The 7,653-nt window shown below is 44.4% G+C and overlaps 1 protein-coding gene across 1 annotated transcript in view; it reads right to left on the minus strand.

Moving 5' to 3' along the window:
- CNTN6 (contactin 6) overlaps positions 1 to 7,653 on the minus strand; it is a 124,130-nt gene that overhangs the window by 22,653 nt on the left and 93,824 nt on the right. The gene's annotated exons all lie outside the window — the stretch shown is intronic.

The raw sequence follows: 7,653 nt of genomic DNA on the forward strand, positions 1-7,653 counted from the left end.
CTTTCAGATAGCATTGATCAGTGTAGCTTATTACTGGTAATAAAATTAAAGATATAATTGTATCCATACTTTATACAAAAATAAAGAGTTGGTTTAAAAAAAACCGTGGACTTACAATGACAGCATCCCATCCAGAGAGAACGCATCACACCATATTTTTTAATTCTGAGATTCCAGCCCCCACATTACAGCCCACACACTGGTTACAGCTCTGCATAGTCTACGATAATTTCACACACTATGCCACGAATGATGTCCTAAGATCATAACCACAATAGTTTGCGTAGAGATTTATAATCCTAAATTTACAGTGACGAGTGCGGATGAAACATATTCTGTTTCTGACATAGCCGTAATAATAATTTTCCACATGAAAATTTTCTTCTTTTATCCAGAGTTTGCGATGTTCCAATTAGACATCTATCATAAATAAAACTTCCCTCTAGAAATATCAGCCCTGAGGTCAACCCGTGTTGCACAAGTCCCAGCATTTCACCGACCAAAGTTTCAAAGGAAAGCTCCAGAAGCATCTCAGCTGGGCCCGAGTGCCACGTCTCCCCGATTACAAGGGACTCATAGAGAGAGGTCATTTGCAACTACATTTTTTTTTTTTTTTATAACTAAGAAAATCATTTAGATTTTAGAAGGCCAAGAATTGACCAAAAGGGCGACTCGGTTATCAAGCAGCTCTGGACGTACATTTGGACTTATATATGCACTATCTTACCAGAAAAACACATGTTTTAAGGGATATACATTTTAAGAATTAGCGGTCTGGGCAAATTATAGTGAAAAAATATTGTACCTGAAGAAGTTTCAAAACAGTGAAATGAGGACCCAGAAACCATTCGTAAGGTCAAGTTTCACCCTCCAAGAGATGAACTGAAAGGGTTCACTTTTTCTGGCTTCTCTATGCAGCTCCAGACGCCCAGCTGGCAAGGAGGCCGATTTGTATGCTTGGCCGGATTATATGCTCAGTGCGCCACTGTATTTCACCAATAGACGGCTCGATTACTGTCTAACTCTTTAAAAAATGGCAGCTGTTTTATTAATAAAGACGTGGGGTGGAAAGGGGGAAGTCATAATTTTGGGATTCAAATGACATATTGATAAAAGAGCCATGGAAATAAAAAATAAAAAAAGCACATATTTCTGAATATAATGGATAAGACCTAACTCTTAAACTACATCAGATGTGTCTGCGTTTTTCTATTTTGAAAATACTCATTCCCTTATTATGTCAGATGCATACACTTTTTATACTAACTGTTTCTGGGGAAGGGTTTGAAGAATAATCCTGTGGACTAAGTCCATTCTTAATTCCAGGCTTCTTCACGTCTCTTGAAACCAAGATTTCAAGAAAACTTTTTAGGAGTAGAGAGTATTTTCCTTCTCTGAAAAAAAAATATCACAAATGTCTTCTTTACATTTAGAGGAGCATGAGTGAGCTAACTGGATGTGTTGGTAGAGCAGAACCACTCCGATTTAAAGTTTTAGATCTTGCAATTAAGATAATTTCCAAACAGTAAAAGTGATAGCCACCCCTTCCGTTTACGTCGCCATAAAGCGGCAAACTTAGACCAGTGCTTCGCTCCGTACGTCGCTCACGGGCAGGACAGTAACGGCTAAAACTCCACAAATAATCCTTTGCATTAGAACTCATCCCATTTACAGGTTCTCACTAACTAAATCATTTATTAACCAATATTTCTGGAGTACCTGCCGGCTTCCCGCCGTCTGCCGAGCGCCGGACGGACAGAGGAAGGAGAAGGGGGAAGACGGGCCAGACGAAAGCGACATCATGCCCTGCAGGACCTGTCCGAGGAGGGAGGCCGCCGCTCATCGAGTCCCTGCATGACCATGCGGTAGGAGCTGGGATAAGCGACACTGATTCTCTTAGGATGGCGAATCCCGGGGGTCAGTTTGTTGAGAAAATGCTGTTTGAGCTGGGAGTCGAAGGCACGTGGGCATCCGCTAGGTGGGGATAGTGAGTTCCTGGGCAGGCGAGACTTTTACGAGGACTGTGTGAAGGGACATGGCCGCAGGGGACGGGCAGCCACCTAGCTGGCGAGCCTAGCGTCGGAGTGACACGGGCGTGACTCTGAGCCGGGACACAGTCACAGCCCAGACGAAGCCTCAGACGTCCTCGGGCCGAGCTACGCAACCTGCAGGTCACGGTGTGAAATGAAAATGTGGGCTGTCTAGTTCACAAAATAGGGGAAAAAATCCTATCAAAGGCACCAAATACAAAGCATTTTGCAAATACTTTTTGATAATTTTTGATTTTTAAAGGATCTTTCTGCCGATGCCACTGTCAGGGAATTAAGAGTATTTTATAGATTACAGCAACAATGGAATAGATTTCTCATTGATTATTTTGAAATATTGATTTTATAACATCTAGAGCTGATGATGCCCATGAAAGTTTTTTTCTAAAAAGATTTAACTCTTAATACAAATCTGTTTCCTTTAAGTCTGAATTTAATTGTAAATGTAAATTCAAACAGTAGAATTTAATGTTATTGTGACATATATCTTGTGACCTGTGGGGTTTGTCCAAAAAACTTAAAGTGGTTTCATGATTTGTGTACAGTCCAACGTGCCTGTCCATGAATTACATTGCCATCTCTTCAATTACCAGGAAACACTCATTGATAATTGGAGCTTCGTATAATAAGTGTTTTTTTTTTCCCCATTGAGTGGGATAACCTTTTTTTATTAAATTTTTTGGGATGACTTTGGTAAATAAAATTATATAGGTTTTGAGTGGACAATTCTATAATACATCATCTGTATATGGCATTGTGTGTTCACCACCCAAAGCTAACTTTCCTTCCGTCACCATATATGAACTATAATCTTTAAATTTAATTCCTATGTATACGCGCGAGGATATTAGCCTTGCGACGTCGCACAAACTCTCAAAGCCACGTGTTCTGCAGTCTGAAGAACGTGGAGTCATGGACAGGCTTCACGGCCTGTCCGTGCTTCAGCTTTTCTGTTTTAATCCTTTGCCTGGGACGGTCACCGTCTGTGCGCGGACGGTTCCTGCCTGGCGCCCAGACTGGAGAGCTGATGCTTCTGCAACCGTCACAGAGACAGCTTCTGGGGACAGATGGGCACGCGGTCCTGTCACAGCCGGTGCTGGCGCTGCCTGTCCTCTGAGTCCCTCGTCCTCCGGAGCCCCGGCTGCCGCCCCCCGAGCATCCCCCGCGCCACACAGCACAAGTTCAGGGGGGGCTGAGAATTTCAACAGGTGACAGCGGGGCATGAGACCGAACACGCGCACGTCTCGGCACAGGGGCGCCGCGTTCAGAAATGCGTTCTTTTCGCGGAAAGAAAAAAACAGTGGGAGGAGGAGCATGAGCACAGGGACTGCTGTGACGCGCCCGGGGTCTGCGGGGGGAGGAACCGATTCTACTTAGAAACAGGTGGCCTCTGTGAGGGCGGCCTTGGGAGCCCACAAACGGGGACACGCGGTGAGCTGGCGCAGTGTCCCCCACCGGGAGCGAGGGGGGCACGGACGAGGCACGTCACCCCCTGCTCCCTGGCCCCGCACGCCGGACCCTGCGGGCCTCTGCAGCGTCCCTCCCACCGCCCCTCAGTGCCCCCTCCACGCAGGCCAGTCCCCAGCAGCAGATGCGAAGCGGCCGTTGAAGCTATCCCAAGGACAGGACGGGGACAACGCTTCAGTCCCCTCGCGAACTCGGAGCCCTCTGACTCCAACGTCAGAGAGATGCTCTAAGCCATCTGACGTGCGCACCTGCAGCCAGCTCCTCTGCGGGGGCAGACAGTCACCCCCAGAAGTGGCCCGGGGCCACGGGACCCACGACACTGAGACATCCTCGGCACCCACGGAGCAGTGAGGTCGAGATGGCCGGAATCGTGACGAATTAAAAAGGTGACAAGTCGACTCTGCTGGATTCCATCCTTGGTGAAACTTAAACTTAAAATTCTTTAAGCTGCTTTCCTTTGAAATAAAATAGAGGGATATGCTTTTTCATTCTGTATAATTTTATTCTTCTATATTCCTTGAGTACTTGTAGACGTTCTAGTCCCATGGTTTATAAATTTTAGCGTGCGTGAGGATTTTTCAGAGAATGTGTTCAAAATGTGAATTCTTCAGCTCCCACCAGAAATATTGATTCAACAGGTCTTCACAGCAGGGGACCTAGAATGTGACTTCTTAACAGGTCACGTCCACAGTTGATTTTGATGCAGTTGGTCCAGGGACCATGATTTGAGAAATATTGCCCCAGGTTTTAAAATCTGAACCTGAAAATTTCGAGTTAAGGAAAATCCGAACTATAAACACTGTGTTTTCAGGAAATCTTTAACGCTTTGGATCCAAGAAAAAGTCATATCTGGTAAAATGCTATTAGTTAGTAATGCCTTAAAAAAATAAAGATGTACTTCCAAGGATAACTGTAATTAATTCTGTTTACTGTATCAGCTTTTAGAGTTTCATAGTATATTTTAGCATGTTAAAAGCTCTGAGAATTCCTGAATTAAAACATTCGTTGAAATTTAGTTAATTCTAGGGTCCCTACACTTACTAGATTTTGGAACATTTTTAATCCATCTTGAGATATAAGGGATTCTGAGGAGCGAAATTTGGTTGAAGAGGATTCACACACACATACAGGTGTATTTTTAGCATACACACACGAATACGCATTTATGAAACAATTACTTAAATGCAAGCTCTGAGTAATTTAGGGATGATTGTTCACTTTTTAAGACAAGAAGACTGATTTTGTGGTTATGACATATTTACAGGTGAAATTATGTGATGTTTGGGGTTTGCCTCTGGAAAGCCGAGGTGGGCTTGGGGAAGGAGGGCAGGGTATAGATGAGTCTAAGTCGGATGTGAGCTGACGACCCTCGACCCTATGTGGGATCCCCTTCGAGTATTTCTCTACTTTTCTGTGTTTGCAATGTTCGATAATAATAAAAGAGTTACAGAAGGGACATTATGGAACATTTACGTACCCGGCGGGGGCCAGCTTTCCCATGTGGCTTCAGAAACGGTGAGGACCGATCACTTTTAGAAGGTTATCCTCAATATAAACAACACACTCACAAAGAGTTCATAAAATGACAGAATTTCAAGACGTATCATTTTTAAATCTATTTCAGGGAGATAAAAATCATTTGGAAAGAACTTGATCTAAAAATCCTTTTCTCAAGAAGTTTAAGAAAGAGTTTCGTAAAATACGTGCTGTTTCGATAAATGGCTTTACTTGAATCCACGCTGCTCATAGTGTGCGGTCTTTCCAGAACACACCTGCAGTCACGCGACCTCAGGGAACACGAAAACGAATTGTTCCAAAGCGTCTGTCAGCGCCGTGCAACATGAGTTCCGTGAACACGGGTGGGCCTTGTCCTGCACGGATGGCCGAACACACGGCCACGTCATGGTCCCTAGCCACAGTGTTTAGAAGCCAGGGGATGGGTCTCTCCTGACCATCCGGAAAATACTATGTTTGGTCACTTTTTCCTTCTTCTTTCTTTCTTTTTTTTTTGTACTGTAGACTCAGTCGAACCTCCGTCTGTGAGTGACAGTCTTTCGGCGTCCCTGTCCAGAATAACTACTGCTCAGGCGTTTCCGAAGTGATCAAGTCCCCTCCGAAGACAGAGACATGTATAACAAAAATCACCAGACCTGTCTCCCCCTCCACCTGTCTGCCTTCCTTGGTCTCTGACAGTAGAGGAAATGTTGCTAAGACACCAATAGAGAGAAAACTAGTGCATAAATAGCACTTTAAAGAGGTGACGAAATTCTCTGATAATTTCTCTCACCGGTTAACTTGTGAGACGAGAAATACTTTTTAAAATTTGGCCCTCTTCCTAATTCCTCAGAATCCCAAATTATGCTATCTTTTAACTCATAATTTCTTCTTCCACTTATATACTTCATCGGGGATCATATTCCTTCTAAATACATAAACTGTATTCGCGTTTTTTAATGCCGATTTGAAAGTGGTAGATCCTCTCAGGTTCTATTCGTCTAAAAGCATCTTTATTTTGTCTTCACTTGGGAGGACATTTTTGCTGGGAACAGAAATCTGACTGGCATCGTTCAGCTTTTGAAAAGGCCCTTCCGCTGCGGAGGTCTTCCGGATTCCCTCGTTTCTGTCATTCTATCAACTGTCCGTCTTGTTATCGCTCTTCTGAAGATAATGTATCCTTTCTATCAGAATGATTTTTCCTTCCTTTGGTTTCATGACTGTGCTTACGTAAACTTTCCTTTGTATTTATCCTAATCGGGGCTCACACGATTTCCTGAATAGACACCTGCTGTCGTTTTTCAGAAACCTGTGGGAAACAGACCTTCGAATACCGCTCACGCCTCGTTCGTCTCTTCTCTCTCCAGATCTCGAGGAACCGCGTGTCCGCGCCAGAATCACTCGCCACGTCTCCCGCATCCTCGTGTTCCTTTCCGTCCCTCCCACTGTGTTTCTCTCCGTGTCGAAGTCTGGACATTTCCCGTTCACGCATCTTCCCCTTGGGGAACCCTCTTCTCTGCACATCGAATCTGGCATTGCGCCGATCTGTTTTGTTATTAATTTTACCTCTTGTGTTTTCACCTTTAGAATTTCTGATGGCCTGCTCATAGGTGGCATGTCTCTTAAACTCTTCATTCCGTCCTCTGTTTGTGAATATATTCCTCGCAATCGTTCTAAAGCCCTCGTCTGATCACGCCCATATTCCCGTCAGCAGTGACCTGTTGCTGTTGTCTGATTTTTCTCTGGGTTTGGTCATTTGTCCCTGGCTCCAGCTGTCCCTGGTAACATGTTATCGAAAGCCAGGCCTCGTGCATCAGAATGTAAATGTTACTGCTTTGTCCTATTTTCCCAGGTAGACTTACTCTCCCAAGGAGGCAGTTGGAAAAGAGCCACACCCACTTAGGAACTGAGATGCGCTGAGTGAATCTCGGCCACGTTAAGTGCTGGCTAATTTTGTTCTGTTTTTATTACCTGGACCTAGTCCTTCAGGCATCTTACTGCAAAACTGAGTTGTTTCACAGGCCTCATTCTATCTGGTTGATTCTGAGCCCAAACTTTTATCTTCCTTGCACTGTGAGACAACCGACATTTCTGCGTAGATATTTTCTGCTTTGCGTGTGGATGCTTGTCTCTGATTTACATCGCTCAGGAACTAGGGAATTTCTGGAGGAGAAAATCACGGGAAGTGTTGGGTTCACCATCTGTGTTTTTCTTTTCTCCAGAATATTGTCCTTCGTGTTGCAAACACCTTGGTTATTCTCATCATTCCTTCAAATTTCTATTTTTGCTTATTATACAAATACTTGAATAGTATTTATGGTTCATATCCATGAGATTAGGTGTGGTTTAGTGACTTCAATTAGTCAGGACAGAATTTTCCCCAATGTTATCAAGTTCAGCACCAATCTCGTGCGTGGCGTCATGGGTGGGCCATTTGTCGGTAGAAGATTTTGATAATAACTTGAACAGTATGGTCACTGGTGTTGGTTGGAGAAGGAAGTGAGAATTACTTTGGAGCGAAGCAGAGATTCTTGCTGCGTAACCACGTTCAGCTCTGAGCGTCTGCCTGCTGGGCCCCCGCACTGCGAGCAAGGGGGTGGGGGACAGTTATCCTAGGGGGTGGGGGACAGTTATCCTAGGGGGC

Source organism: Pteropus alecto, unplaced genomic scaffold, assembly GCF_000325575.1.
Source record: "Pteropus alecto unplaced genomic scaffold, ASM32557v1 scaffold53, whole genome shotgun sequence".
NCBI lineage: Eukaryota > Metazoa > Chordata > Mammalia > Chiroptera > Pteropodidae > Pteropus > Pteropus alecto.